At 35.3% G+C, this 16,621-nt stretch overlaps 1 long non-coding RNA gene across 1 annotated transcript; it reads left to right on the top strand.

The window, feature by feature from the left end:
• Positions 1–4,505: 4,505 nt before the first annotated feature.
• On the top strand, positions 4,506–6,444 carry LOC140886484 (uncharacterized). Its single transcript, XR_012151569.1, has 4 exons — positions 4,506–4,611; positions 5,447–5,619; positions 5,933–5,988; positions 6,431–6,444. It is a non-coding gene; the product is annotated as an uncharacterized lncRNA (long non-coding RNA).
• The last annotated feature ends 10,177 nt before the right edge of the window (positions 6,445–16,621 follow it).

Raw genomic sequence — 16,621 nt, 5'->3', positions numbered from 1 at the left:
GACATCCAAGCTACATACTTGTGCGCTTCTGCGGGAAAGTGTCTCGCATTCTTATGCCTTTGCGGGAAATTGTTTCGCAAAGTTGCGCTACTACGGTAATTCTTTGCGCTTCTGCGTTTTCTTACGAGAAACACACAACACGGCGTATTGTGTTTGTGAGAGAGAATTAATTACTTATTTTATTATTTCGTGATATATTCCTATTTTTGAGTATTCTAGTCATGTTAGGAAAATATCACAACAATATTTTAGCATATCTTTGCAATATTTTGCATTATATTTTATTTTGAGTTGTAAACTATAAATACATTATTTGTGTTCATTAGTCAATAGAATTCAAATTTTTGATTATTCAATACATAAAATTCTCATTAGAATTTTTATTGATGCTTTGTGCTTTATTCAAATCAAACTTATCAAAGTTCATAGCTCTGTGGCGTTTGTCGATTGATTTTTTCGTGGGTTGTCAGAAACAAGTTTTCTGAAGGTCCCGTTGTGATTAGTTTTTTATCTCGTGAATTTCTGTTGCTAGTTTCATTGTAAGCTAGAGGTGGATTTTCCAAATTCGTTACTTGTTTCAAGATCGGGCAAATTCTTTGATTTATTTTTGTTATTGGATTGAGGGTGCGATTCAATATAATCATGTTTGCCTTCCATACAACAAGAATTCATACCAGTTTGTATCAAAGTCAGGTTTTGAATCAATTAAGTATCTTATCTTCATCTATATCTGTTTTTCGTGTTCTTCATTCTTCATCTGAGTATATTCTATTTCAAATTTCTAAGTTGTTTCTGTGTCAATCTTTTCGCCCAATTTTTTGTGTTTTGTACTACAAGTTATGTTTGCCTTCCATACAACAAGAATTCATACCAGTTTGTATCAAAGTCAGGTTTTGAATCAATTAAGTATCTTATCTTCATCTATATCTGTTCTTCGTGTTCTTCGTTCTTCATCTGAGTCTATTCTATTTCAAATTTCTAAGTTGTTTCTGTGTCAATCTCGAAAAATAAAAAAAAAAGAGGGAAAAATCAAAAATTTCAAAAAAAAAAAAAAGACAAAAATCGGTCAAAAAAATATTAAAATAGAAAGACCGAAAAGATTCAAAAAAATATAGAAGAAGCAAGATAACTTGTGGTCAATTATTTTGCTCTTGTTCATCCTTGGGTGCAAGTAAAAAATACATGTCCATAAATTTCTTCTTCTTGTTTTTGTCAATCTTCAAGTGTCTACAAGTTGTGATCTTGAGAGTTTGATTCACTTCTACACAAAGCAAAAAGCCTTCTACATAAATTTTGATTGAAAAAAAAGGAGTGGTTGAGTGAATTTTCTTTGGAGTGATTTGTGTGAGGTAATTTTATTACAAACCTTTTCTTGCATGTACAATGAGTTCTAATAAATAAGGATAGGATAGTTCTAGCCAAGGGTTTTCCAAGACCCAAATAGATGATTTTTCTAAGATGGTGAGGGATGCAATGAGGGCCGAATTGGAGACAGTTCATGAGAGAATAAGTAAACTCGAAGTTGGTGGTAGTGAGGATGATGAGATTTTTGTGAGAATAGGGGTAGAAATAGGCGAGATCATGAGGGTGGAAGAAATAGAAGAGAAGCGAGGCATGGAAGATAGATTGATGGGGGAAGAGAAGACAGGAATATTACTGGGATTAAGATAAAAATTCCTTCGTTCCATGGGAAATCTGATCCGGAAGCTTATTTGGAGTGGGAGATGAAAGTGGAGTCCGTGTTTGATTGCCACAACTACAGTGATTCGAAAAAAAAAAATTGACGATTGTTGAGTTCGTGGATTATGCTCTTATTTGGTGGGATCAACTTGTCATCTCTAAGCGGTGGAATCGTGAGAGGCCTATTGAGACGTGGGATGAGATGAAGCAAATCATGAAGAAAAGGTTTGTGCCTAATTACTATTATCGTGATATGCTTAAGTGATTGCAGAATTTGAAGCAAGGTTCGAGGAGTGTACAGGACTACTCCAAGGAGTTGGAGATTACTATGATTCGAGCTAACATTGAGGAGGATAGTGAAGCAACCATGAATCGATTCTTATACGGTTTGAATAGGGAGATTCAAGACCAAGTGTAACTTTGACATTGTGTAGACCTTGAGGAGATGGTGAAATTAGCCATGAAAGTGGAACAACAACTCAAGAGAAGAGGCATGGGACGAAATCCTACGGCTGGAGGTTCTTCTACTCCTTGGCATTCAAACGTTGGCAAACGAGAGGATATCAAGCCGGTGTCCAAACCAAAAATTGACACCAAGCAAGAGACACCAAATCAAGGAGGGCAAGGTAAAAACTAAAACTCCTAATAATCGTTCTAGAGATATCAAATGCTTTAGATGTCAAGGTATTGGTCATATTGCTAGTCAGTGTCCTAATAAGAAAATTATGATTGTGAATGCTTGTGGTGAGTTTGAGTCAGAGAGGGAGGAGGAAAATTATGATGACATGCCTGCGTTGGAGGATCCTGATGATGAGGGATATGATGTGGTGGTTGGAGAGTTGTTGGTGACTAAAAGAGTTTTGAATGTGCAACAAAAGGAGGAAGAAGAAAATCAAAGAGAAAATTTATTTCATACTAGATGTTTTGTGAAAAATAAAGTGTTTAGTATCATTATTGATGGGGGTAGTTGTAGTAATGTGGCGAGTAGTGAGCTTGTTGAAAAGTTGGGGTTGCCTACTTTAAAGCATTCTCAACCATATAGATTGTAGTGGTTTAATGATAGTTTGGAGGTGAGAGTGACTAGGTAAGTTGTGGTACCTTTTCCATTGGTAAGTATGAGGATGAAGTGTTGTGTGATGTAGTGCCTATGCAAGCTTGTCATATCTTGTTGGGTAAGCCGTGGCAATTTGATAGGAGAGTGACACATGATGGTTTTAAAAAACGTTATTCTTTTACTATGAAAAAGAGTCTGTTGTATTGTTGTCTATGACTGCAAAGCAAGTGTTGGAGGATCATTTGAAAAATAAAAAGAGAGAAGAGGCCGAAAAAAGAGTGAACAAAAAAGTGAGATGACCATAGAAAAAAAGAATGAAAGAAAAAAAGATTAAAAAAAAATTCAGTGGAAAGAGGCCGATAAAATAATATGTATGTCCCAAAAGAGTGAGTTGCGAGAGATTTTACATATGCATACTCCACTTGTGTTGATTTTCTATAAGGAGATTCTCCTTAACACAAGTGATATAACCGGAAATCTTTCGAGCAGTGTTGTTTCTCTCTTGTAGGAATTTGAAGATTTATTTTCGGAGGATCTAACTCAAGGATTGCCACCTTTGAGAGGAATTAAACATCAAATTGATTTTGTTCCTGGAAGTGAATTGCCAAATCATCCAGCTTATAGGAGTAACCCGGAGGAAACAAAAGAGCTACAAAGGCAGGTAAGTGACCTTTTAGATAAGGGATTTGTGCTTGAGTCAATGTCTCCTTGTGTTGTGCCTGTTTTGTTAGTTCCTAAGAAAAACGGTTCATGGCATATGTGTGTGGATTTAAAATACATATACATTACACTTATTTTTTATTATTATTATTTTTTTAAAATAAAATGATTTTTTAAAATACATATACATTACACTTATTTATTATTATTATTATTTTTTTAAAAAAAATGATTTTTTAAAATACATATACATTACACTCTTTTATTATTATTATTATTTTTTTAAAAAAAAAATTATTTTTTAAAATACATATACATTACACTCTTTATTATTATTATTATTATTATTATTATTATTATTATTATTATTATTATTATTATTATTATTAGTATATCTATATTATTATTATTATTAGTATATCTATACATATATACACTCATGTTACCCAAAAAAATTATTAGTATATCTATACATATATACACTCACGTTACCCAAAAAAAAAAGGAAAAAAACCCAAACCCAAATCCTTTCCCGTTCCCTTCCCTTTCGTTATCTTCTTTACCTTCCTTGCACCAAATCGCTGTCCACTTCCGCCAAAAATCTGAAATCATTTTAGGGGTTTGTTGCTCGCAACCTAAGCTTCATTTCAAGCCTTCAATCGACACTTTTGAGCAAGAAATAGAGTTTGACGAAGTGTGTTCGCGAGTTGCTTTTCACGATTTCTTCCAATCCCAATTTCTTCAGTTTCTGACCGATTTCTCGCCATTTCTATGATATTTTGGTTGTTTATAGGTTGGATTTGAGGCTTGGAACTATCCTACTCCAAGCCCTAATTTTGCAGCTGGTTTCACTTTTTCGGGTAGTTTCCGACAGAGTAGCGCATTGTTCGGATTTCAGATAAGTTTGGATTTGAGTTGGACAATTTTTTTGCTTATTTTCAGCTTTTAATTCGATATTTTAGTTCTTTATCGTGAGGTTCAGTGGGCTGCTTGGAGTTGAAAAAGTATCCCCTTGATTTATTTCAAATTTTATTGCAATTATCGCATTATTATTGATATATAAATCTGTTATTCTTGTAGATGTCGAATTATTTAAGTTTGATGTTGATAGGAATTATTGTTTCTGTTACAAAGTTTACATATATGTATATAGGTACATCTTTGAAAAAGATGGAAGATCAAAAGGTTGTCATTGTTCGATTTGTCATTGGCAAAAGGTATGTTTTTTCTGCTCTGACCTTCTTTCAGCATTTGTATATGCACTAGATTGGTGTTGCTCTCATTGGAGTTTTCTAGAGTCTAATTTACCATTTACTGCTCATCGTCGGCACATAATGATTTAATTGCCACAATCTTGGGAATTAGCTCCCAAATGATTTGATATTTTTTGTTGTATTCAAATTCCACTTCCTATGTTGCCTCATTTTTCTCATTTTGTTTGTTACTGCGATAATTTATCATTGACATGGTCGTTTTTCCTAGACTGTACATGTTTATTAATTCATTACCACCTTTCGAGTGTTGGTTTACAGTGAAGATTAACTATCTTAGTATTATATTAAATGATTTTTTTTTCAAAAAAAAACATTGACTGTGTTAGTTTTCCTGTCAATTTGATGTTTTGATAATCTTTGGTTGTAATGCATATGTATGGATTCTCCCACACTCCCCACCTCGTCTCTTATTAGTATCTAATTGTTTGATTATAAATCCTAGTGTCATGATTTTTTTGATGCAAAGGCGTGTTGGTGCTAGTACTCAGATCCTTCTCTTCTTCAAATGGTCCTCGCTCTGTTTATTGCTGGTTTTCCATTTTGTTTTCCTTCTTCTCGATCTCCAATAGGTTGAATTGAGACGGTCTTTTAGTGAAAATTTGATGACCCATATTTTTTTTATTGGTGCCAAAGGAACACTATCAATCTTTGATTTAATTCTTTTAGTTATTTTGTTCGTACTCAAATTATTTTGTGCTGAAATATTTCTGAGAACCTTTGATTAGAGTGGGTTTGTAATTCGTATATATAATTGGTTGGTGGATCCTGATAATGTTAGATCAATTCAAGAAGACACGGCGGAACCATTGCTTGAAGCAGAATAGGTAGTTGTGGCTACAAAGGAAGCCCTTAAATGGAAGATTGCTCAAGCTGCTGCCAAAGACTTCCAGTCCTGGACTGCCAAAGTGCTTCGAAGTGTATATATGTGCAAAGATTTGAAATTTCAAGAAGGTAAACCTTTATAATTACTTTGAAAGTTTGAGTTTTTCAATTGGGTAAAATTTGATTATCCTGTTAAATCTATAGTATATCTGTGATATAAACAGTAGGTCCCCGCGGATTCCATATAGGATTCATTTTGATATAACCTACTCGTCAAATGAAAAAATAAGTGTATATATATGTTGCGGTTAAAGAAGACGTTGCTGCAATATTACTTGCTTAGTGTGGCATGCTTTCTTGTTTTCGTTTTTGTTCTCGTTCTGTTTTTTTTTTTCAATTTTGTCATTTTTTCCGTTTTTAATCAATTCCTCCTCTGTTTTAGACAAATTTGGAGCAGCATTGATGGTGGTACAATCCGATATCAGTGGCAAAATAGCAGTAAGATATTCTCCATACTTGATATATTCTTGTAGGTTAAGTTGATGTCAATTTTTGTTTGATGCCAAGGCTGATGTTATCTATTCATTAACTTTTCACAGGTTGGAATCTAAGTAATGTTAATCTTTGAAATACATTTTAGGTGAATTTTGTCCAAATTCTCCAAACAACAGGTTCAACGAGGGTGGACTCAACTACTTGGGCAACCCAAGCTTGGTGCATGCTCAGAGCATCTTTTTTATTAGATATTTAATATTCTATAATATATCCCTTTGCTGTAACATATTAAATAAATAAATATATATATATACATGGATATATATAGATTTCAGCAACCCTAATTTCTCTTGATATCTGGATTTTGGATAATAACGCTTGAAGAATTAGTTTTTGTTCTCATGCCACAAACAAACGTACAATCAGGATTTCTGGTACTTTTTAGTTTTAATGGTCGAGAAAGGGTAAGTATTTTGTGTCGAGATTCTTCGTCCTTTGTCAATCGCGATCATGATGCGGATGACTTCAGGCATCCTCTTGATAGACAAGTAATTCCTAAATCTGGTCGCCACTTTTATTTTGACAAGATGTTTCAATTCATATTTTGAGATTTTCTTGTGTTGTCTGTGTTTTTCATGTTGATTTTTAGTCAAAATACGTTGCTTTTGAGAGCAATTACTGGGTTAAACGCAATTGGAAAAGCTTTTGTTGGGTAAAGGAATTTCTTTCTGCCGTGATACTTTGTTTTACAGTTTATTTGCTAGTGTAAACTTGAGAATGACAGTTTGTTTCCGATGATTTGTTTTTTTAATGCAGGAACTATTGCAGAGCAAGTCACGCTTCTAGAGAATATAGGGATATCTGTTCTTGTAGCTGAAAATAAGATCATCGGATTCAATAAACACTAGTTCTTCTACATATAGGCCAGATATGGCATGTTTGGATTCTGATAATTAGAATATTGGTCGTTATGGATGTTCTTATGCGCTCATATATTGGCAAAAAATATTGTAGGAAGATTCTCGTGGGTTCTTTTATATGTTTTATGTTTTTCATGCGTAACTAAACTTTGACTAAAAGATTGTGCCTACAGGTTTATGCAATGCCGGTATTTGACTTGTTTGAGAGGACGATTTTGAAGAGATTTAACATCACCCCTTCTTGATTTGTGCTTAGCGATGTAGGTGAGAATCTTATCATGGTTTAAATATTTGCAGCTTTTACCCTTTTCATTGTTGTGACATTCCCTTTCTTTGGTGATCTTCTTAGATTCTTTGTTTGATTTGGATTGCCCCAACTTCTTACTTTGTGAGCCAGCCCTCCGAATTAATACTCTGTTTATGCTTTGTGAGCCAGCCCTCTGAGAAGTACATAAAACATACAAATTCTCATTTACTAACTTTTTAAGATATATAAAATAAAATACTAATTAATAAATATATATGTCTGTGTATATACGTAGCATTGTGATACTCTCGTGATTCACGTAAAACTTCCCAGGATTTATCCAAGTACGTTTTTCATGTCCCATTGGTGACCCAAAACAGGATGTCAGGTTTCATGTGGGAATTATTTGGGTATGAGATTCTTGCTCTTGCTCTTGCTCTTGCTCTTGCTTTATTGCTATTTTTGGAGAATATCTGAATTTGTTCCTTTTCTGGGTGGTTTTAAATTTCGTTTTTTGTGTTTAATTTCAAATAAAATCTTTAAGAAATGTTGTAAAAGACATGTTTCTATTGGTAGGTGGATACGGGTTTGCATAGAAGGGAAAGCATGGAGTTTACAATGTGTTCAGAATTTAATTTATTTGGCATTTAATTATATCTAATATAACAAGGAACTTAAATTTATATCCTAGTTAGCACAAGCATTTTCATGTTTGGCAGCTTTGTAGATTGCTAATATATATATACACTGTGGGGTGTGAGTAGATCGATAGCAACACTGAAAAATTCGATGTGGATGGAGATGGATTTATAACTCCAGATGAACTTAGAATGCTTAGTATTTGTGTTTATCCCTTTTAAGTCACTTTACTTTATGCAAAGAACCAAATATATAGAGACATCATCACAATCATATGCTACGAGGTTGGACTGATCCAATGCTTTAAAAATAGTTGACGTTGCAATATGTTATGACATTAGACAATCAGAATGAAGTATCTATTCTTACACCATTCACAAAATATAAAAATTTTGTGAAAATATGTTGTCGTTTGATTTAAATTAAAGCCTCAACTTGTGCTCTTTTGTTGCATGGTAGCACACATTTTTCTAAGATCTTTTTGGTGGTTGTGTTGCTTGACTTTTGTTCTATTAGTGTCATTTGTAGTCATTTTATTGGTTGTTTTTGAATTTTTTTAGAGTATTGTAAATATTATTTTCGAACGTTGGCAAATTGTATATTAAATTTTATTTTTGAATTTTCTATTTTAAATTATTTGTAATACTAGCTATTGTGTATTTAAATTTTTTTTTGCTTTTTTATCTAAAAAAAGACAACGTTTTTAAACCGTTGTTGTAGGCTTTTTAAAACTGTTGTTAAATACTGTGTTATTAAAAGGGTATTCAAAGACAACGATGAAAAATCGTTGTCTTTGAAAGCAAAGACATCGATTTTACAACGGTGAAAAACCGTTGTCTTTGACTCTAAAGACAACGGTTTTTCACCGTTGTCTTTAAGCACCCCCTTTAACAACATAGTCTTTAACAACAGTTTTGAAAGGCCTACGACAACGGTTTTTCACCGTTGTCTTTAGCCTTTTTTCTTGTAGTGAGGCATATCATACCTAGGCTAGATGATATGTTATATAAGGTGCATGGTTCTAGCATCTTTAGTAAAATTGATCTTAAAAATGGTTACCATAAAATTAGGATGAGAGAAGGGGATGAGTGGAAAACTGCTTTTAAAACTAAGTATGGATTGTATGAGTGATTGGTTATGCCTTTTGGATTAACTAATGCATCTAGTACTTTAATGAGGTTGATGAATCATGTTTTGCGTGCTTATATTGGAAAATTTGTTGTGGTATATTTTGATGATATTTTGGTGTATAGCAAAAGTTTGAATGTGCATGTTGAACACTTGAAAATTGTGCAAATCACACTAAAAGTTGAACACTTGTATTCTAACTTGAAAAAGTATGTGTTTTGTACAAAAAAGCTTGTGTTTCTTGATTCTGTTATGAGTGCTCAAGGTGTCAATGTTGATTAGGATAAGGTAAGTGCAATTCGAGATTGTCCAACGCCTACTTCTATTGGTCAAGTTCGAAATTTTCATGGACTTGCAAGTTTCTATAGGAGATTTGTAAAACATTTCACCACTTTGGCGGCTTGTATAACTGTGGTGATCAAGAAGAACGTTCCATTCCATTGGGGCGCGGAGCAAGAGAAGTCTTTTAATATTATTAAGCAAAAATTAATTAATGATATTTTACTTGTATTGCCTGATTTTACTAATACTTTTGAAATTGAATGTGATACATCAGGTGTAGGGATTGGAGGTGTCTTGATGCAAGGAGAACGACCGATTGCATATTTCAGTGAGATGCTTAGTGGGGCGTATTTGAATTATCCTACTTAAGACAAGGAATTCTATGCCTTGGTTCATGTGCTTGAAACTTGGAAACACTACTTGAGGCCAAAGGAGTTACTGATTCACACGGATCATGAATCGTTGAAGCACCTCAAGGGACAACAAAAGATGAACAAGAGACATGCCAAGTGGGTGGCATTTGTGGAGACTTTTCCCTACGTTATCAAGTACAAGCAAGCAAAGGAAAACGTGGTAGCGGACGCTCTATCACGAAGTTACGCACTTTTATCTACTTTAGATTCAAAATTTTTAGGATTTGAGTATGTGAAAGAGTTGTATGCTAGTGATCTTGATTTCCGAGAAATTTATGCGTCATGTTTGCATGGTCCAAAGGATAAATTTTCATGCATGATGGTTACTTGTTTAAGAAAGATAAGTTGTTTGTTCCTAAATCTTCAATTCGTGAATTACTTGTTAGGGAGTCACGTGGTGGTGGTTTGATGGGACATTTTGGTGTGGCTAAAACCTATGAAACTTTGTATGAACATTTTTATTGGCCACATATGAAGCATGATATTGAAAATATTTGTGACAGGTGTGTGACCTGTAAAAAGGCCAAGTCTAAACAACAACCACATGGATTGTATACTCCGCTTTCCGTTCTTAGTGAACCATGGGTAGACACTTCTATCGATTTTGTTTTAGGAATACCAAGGTCTAAGAAGGGGAGGGATTCTGTTTTTGTTGTGGTTGATTGGTTTTCTAAGATGGCTCATTTCATTGCGTGTCATAAATTGGATGATGCTTCTCATGTTGCGGATTTATTCTTTAATGAAATTGTGAGATTGCATGGCATGCCTAGGAGTATTGTGTTTGATAGAGATTCTCGTTTCTTGAGTTACTTTTGGAAAACGTTATGGTGCAAACTTGATACTAAACTACTGTTTTCGACTACATGTCATCCTCAAAAGATTGGTCAAACTGAAGTTGTTAATAGGATGTTAGGGACTTTGTTGCGTGCTATAATTAAAAAGAATTTGAAAAGTTGGGAAGAATTTTTTTCATTTGTTGAGTTTGCATATAATCGTAGTGTGCATTCTACTAAAAAAAATTTTCCATTTGAAATTGTGTATGGTTTTAATCCTTTAACTCCATTGGATTTGATGACTTTGCCTATGAGTGAAAGGGTTAACATGGATGATAAGAAAAAGGCGGAGTTTGTGCGAAATTTGCATGAGAAGGTTAAAGCGAATATTGAGAGGAAGAATTTTCAATATACCAAGCAAGCAAACAAAGGTAAAAAGAAGGTTGTGTTTGAACCTGGTGATTGGGTATGGTTGCATTTGCGGAAGGAGCATTTTTGGGAAAAGCGGCGTTCAAAGCTTCTGCCTAGAGGCGATGGACCTTTTCAAGTCTTGGATTGGATCAATGTCAACACCTACAAATTAGACTTGCCAGGTGAGTACAATGTGAGTACAAATTTTAATGTTTCTGACTTGTAGTTGTTTGATGTAGGAGATGATCAAGATTTTAGAACAAATCCTTTTCAGGAAGGGGAGGATGATGCGATTATGGATGGCTCGCGTGTTGATCAAGTGACTAAGGATCCATTGAAGTTTATGAGAGGACCAACTACTAGAGGTCGAGCTAAAAAGTTTAAGGATGCACTTCAAACTTTGATGACAAATTATCAAGCTGGAAATGGATTGCTTGAAGATCAATTTGGAGGTTGTTTTAATGTTCTTGAAGTGGAAAAGGATCAACAAGTTGAAGGAAGATGGAGCAGGGAAAGGCGCCTCTGCACGTTGGATCGCGCATCTGCGCCTCGTGGTAAGGAACAATCAAAACTGCGCTTGTGGGAGCGCTATCGCGCAGGGGGTAAGCGCAATTGCTCTTTGAGCAGCGCTTCTGCGTGTCCGGGAAATCCAAGCTACGTACTTGTGTGCTTCTGCGGGAAAGTGTCTCGCATTCTTACGACTCTGCGGGAAATTGTTTTGCAAAGTTGCGCTAGTATGGTAATTCTTTGCGCTTCTGCATTTTCTTCCGAGAAACACACAACGCGGCGTATTGTGTGTGTGAGAGAGAATTAATTACTTATTTTATTATTTTGTGATATATTCCTATTTTGAGTATTCTAGTCATGTTAGGAAAATATCACAACAATATTTTATCATATCTTTGCAATATTTTGCATTATCTTTTATTTTAAGTTGTAAACTATAAATACATTATTTGTGTTCATTATTCAATAGAATTAAGATTTTTGATTATTCAATACATAAAATTCTCTCTAGAATTTTTATTGATTCTTTGTGCTTTATTCAAATCAAACTTATCAAAGTTCATAGCTCTGTGGAGTTTTTCGATTGATTATCTTCGTGGGTTGTCAAAAACAAATTTTCTGAAGGTCTCGTTGTGATCAGTTGTTTATTTCGTGAATTTATGTTGCTAGTTTTGTTGTAAGCTAGAAGTGGTTTTTCCAAATTCGTTACTTGTTTCAAGATCGGGCAAATTCTTTGATTTTTTTTGTTATTGGATTGAGGGTTCAATTCACTATAATCGTGTATTCCTTCCATACAACGAGAATTCATATAATCATATCTAGGTTTGCATGTCTCTACCTCAGAATCAAGCGAAAATAACAGAATATATAGGAAATTATTCATCTAATCAGCTTCACCAGTCCAGAAATGGTTAGATGGGCAGATTATTATGGACATCAATAACTTTCTTTTTTATCATTGGCCATGCTTCCATTTCTTTCTTGACTTTGACATTTCTTTCTTGACTTTGACACTTAAATCCAACTTAACACCCAACTCCAATAATAAACACAAACAAACATCCCGCAGACAACTAATCAACACAAATTAACTTCATTTTCACAAAATGACCCCCCAAAATTAGATACAATCATTGTGCCTAATGATTTAAAACAAGAAAAACAAAGGACATGTAGCTCAAACAGCAATCGTCAGTGGTTTCCATCATCCTTATTAGATGCAGGGTGAATTTCAGGCTCACAAACATGAGGAGGGGCACTGTGGATGGGGAGGAAACAGGTGGATAGAACTCGCAGCATCCAAAAACTGGTGGGCCAATGCCGCAGTGAAGTCCATCATAAAGTTCATAAACACCCCAGAAGTATGTTGAAATGAATGTAGTGCTTGCATTTGCTGGCGGACCTCATCTTCAAGATAATTAACACAATCAGTCAAAGTACGAGGAGCAGCATCACGTGGTGGTGGAGAAGCTTGATGAGCGGCCGCACGAATATTGAATTCTCTTCTTTCATTATGTGCACGCCGTTCATGATCAGGAACAAATCGACGCAATGACACACTGTTATTAGCAGTACGTGGCTTCAATAATTCCTCATTATCGCTCCACTTGACTTCAACTATTGAACAAAGGCTAGTAATAAGAGAGGGCAAGGAAAGACCACATGTGGTCGGGCCAGCCACCACATTGGAAATCAAATCCTGACAGATTTGGCCCAAATCAATAGTATTTCCCACAAGGATACAATAAACCAAAATATCCCGATCTCGTGTCACTTCATGATCGTGATTCGTAGGCTTCATTCTACCACACACAAACAAAAACCACTTCTTGGCATCATCAACTAAATCAGTTTTCTTCAACAAAGAAGGAAAATTGTCATGACCCAACCTCCATTCGGCACCCGCCACACATAAACGTCTCAACATTGCATCATAATCCACTTCATCAGATTTGTACTCCGCATACTCATCATGCATCAGTGGCGGAAATTCATATAACGTGTTGATGGTATGGAAATCAAATGCAACCAACTTTCCACGCACCAACACCCTCAGTAGATAATTCTTTACTTTCATATTTGCATAAAATTCCCGCACATGGGAAATCACAGAATCCATGGGCGGTTTAGCAAAGTTCTCCCAATAACGAGCCATCACCACACGACCAACCCACACAATGGATGATCCGGATTGAAACCAAGCGTCATATCAAATCCCCGCTCTGGAAATAGACTCTTGGATATAAGGGTTTGATAATTGGCCACCGCCTTCTCGTCCCAAAACCTATGATCATCGTAAGAAGATGAAGACGAAGAAGCTCCTTGTTTTTGTTTTTTCTTTGGGGTCATTTCAAAAACACCTTATATGCACAAAGAACAACTAATAATCTCGGAAATATAGCCTTCACAATTGCTCCCCCAAACTTAAAAATCACACTCCACAAAAATATAAACGGTTCCAAATGTGACCACAACTCCGCAAATTAAACCAAATCAACACGCCACACAACCAACTTCAACAAAACCTCACCAACATGATCACAAAATTGTAACTTAATTTCGACGCCAAGAGATATATCTTACCACATAACACGAGACAGACTTTAGAACAAAGAGCAACAACTCAGCACCCTCAGAAATCCTGGCCGCCCCACTGCAATTCTTGAAGTTGAGAAACAAAATTTAAATGAGAAGAGTGAAGATTTATGGGTGAAGAAGGAACTAAAATAAATTTGTGAGGGAGAGTTGTGGGATGAGAGGGATATAGATCAGACAGAGATAAATGGGATAAAGGATTTGAGATAGGGTTGAGAATAGAAGAGAATGAAGAAGAAGAGTCCGAGTTGGGGTAAAAATACACAGGGGCGTGAGAGCGTTTTTTGGCAGGGTCGGGCGCGCTACAACATTGTAAATTAGATCTAATTCCTCTCATGTACAGCACGGCGCATGCAATGATGAGAGCAAGTGTGCAGCAGTTTCGTACAACAAGATGTGGCTGGGGTTAGATTGGCACGGGTATGCGTGCTATAAGGCGCGGGCGCGCTTACAGCTTAAGCAATTAGATTATGGCCCAGAGCAGCGCGGGCGCGCGTAACGATGAGAGCGGGAGCTCAGCGGTTTCGTAAAACTAGATGTGGCTGGGTGTGAACAGCGCAGGCGCGCGTAGGGTCAAGGGCGGGCGCGCTACACCTTCTTGTTTAGCTCTCCAAAGCCTGAAAAATTCGCAAATTTTGGAATATTAGGCTAAAAAAATTTCACAAGTGTGCACCCGAAAATAACTAATTAACAAAAATGAAATAAAAACTAAAGAAAAATAATGTAAAATAAAATAAACAAAAATTTTGGTTGCCTCCAAAAATGCGTTTGGTTTAGAGTCGTCAGCCAGACTGTCACCGGTCTTAGGCGGTTGTCACTATGGTTGGGGCCTTCCCCTTCTCTTTCACCCTCCAAACATATTCCACAAACCGCTTTTTAAATTTCTATTTCTATTTATTTTTCTTATTTTTTGTCTTTGGTATGCTTGGCTCTTTCTCCTTTGTCGATTTTACTTCACGAACAGCTTTGTGGCGGCATTCCCGCTTCTCGACTCGCTCAATCATGAAAAATTCCCGCATGGATGAATTATTAGGCTTCTTGAATATGTTAAAAATTACTTTTTCAACTTCCACACCCATCGTCAATTCACCATTCTTGACATCTATTTTGGCATCAGCAGTAGCGAAAAATGGTCTTCCAAAAATCAATGGAGCATCATAATCTTTTTTCATGTCCATAATAACAAAATCGATCGGAAAGATAAATGATAAGTGCATTTTATGCACTTAATTTGTTTATGATTTTAATCGAACTTTTCTTTGCTTCGAGCGGATTTATGTGGTTTGATTTTTGTTTGTGTGCATTTAGGAATATTCATAAGTTTGTGAAACAAGGATATGAAGAGAATAAAAATGCCAGAAAGAGTAGAACAGGGGAATTTGATCATGCGCTTTTGCGTAAAGATCTTGAGCTTTTGCGTTGAAAATTCAGTAAGTTGGGAAAATGCAAGGAAATCTTATGCGTGAAGAAGTGCGCTTCTACGCTTGCATAACCAGTAACTTAGGGGGAAAAAAAAAGCAAGGCTTCTGCGCAAGATATTACCCCTCTGCGGGTTTTTGAAGAAAGAAGACTTGCGTTTCTTCGGATGAATGTTAATCTTCTGCGCCAAATGAGGAAACAAAGAAGAAGCTTCTGCGCATTATCATAAGCTTATGCGCATTCTGTGAAGAAAATAAGAGTCACACTTTTGCGTTAAATACCATGCTTATGCTTGACTGTGCAAATATGGAAATTAACAGAGTTTTGGAAAGTTTGAAGTCTAGAGTTTAAGGCTTGATCGTGAGAATTCAGGAACACGTAAAAAAGGGATTGTTGAAGATTACATAAAAGGAAGAAAAGGAGCCCCACAACACAATAGAGAGTTTTCTTTGAGAGCAAAATCGTGAGATTTGGAAAGGAACTCGGAAGAGGAAATCTGCACAAGGAACATGAAGAACAAAGGAACAAAGACGAAGATCGATCGACAAGACACGGAAGAGCGACTAAGGATTTGTTATTCTTATCTGAACTTTTTATTATCGAATTGATGCCTAGTTTTCTGAACATCTTTTGTGTTTATCAAATTTTTACTATGAACTAAATATGTTTAGTCTAGAGGATGATGTAACCTGGCGTAGATGACTTCTATGACATTTGATTTTATTGGATTGAATTTTCCTAAATTAATTGTGTTTTCTAGGTTTAATTGTCTTCTCAATTAATTGATCACTAATTGAATTGCTAAATTTATTTGAAATCGATTCTCGGGAGAGGGGATTTTGAATAGGACATTAGATAATACACTGTTAATGTTTATATAGCTCAGGAGAGTGTATAACTTTAACGGAGCTTTTGAAAAAAACATCATTTTTCACATATCATTAAGACTATATTTTTAATGGGGATATTGAAATCAAATCTTAATTGATAAACTTTATTTGTTGCTTGGGAGAGGGAAATAAAATAACTAAGTGTTCTTAGCTATTAATTGAATATAATTCATGAAAATAATTTAATTAGAAGTAGTTGTTGTTGAAACCAGATGAAATCAAATCCTCTAGACCATTATTCTCTCATTGATATTTTCTGAATTTGAAGTGCTTGGCTTGCTCAATTTTCTGAATTATTTAAGTTGAAAACCAAAATTCTCTATTTAATTTTCTAGATAAAGTTTGGCGACTGCAAAGGCATTGATAGATGTCCATAAAGAAGAGCTCACCCTTTGAGTTTGTGGAGAAGTTG

This window comes from Henckelia pumila, chromosome 3 (assembly GCF_033568475.1).
Source record: "Henckelia pumila isolate YLH828 chromosome 3, ASM3356847v2, whole genome shotgun sequence".
NCBI lineage: Eukaryota > Viridiplantae > Streptophyta > Magnoliopsida > Lamiales > Gesneriaceae > Henckelia > Henckelia pumila.
Note: the sequence above shows the minus strand (reverse complement) of the source record. Positions and strands in the feature narration are given on the sequence as shown.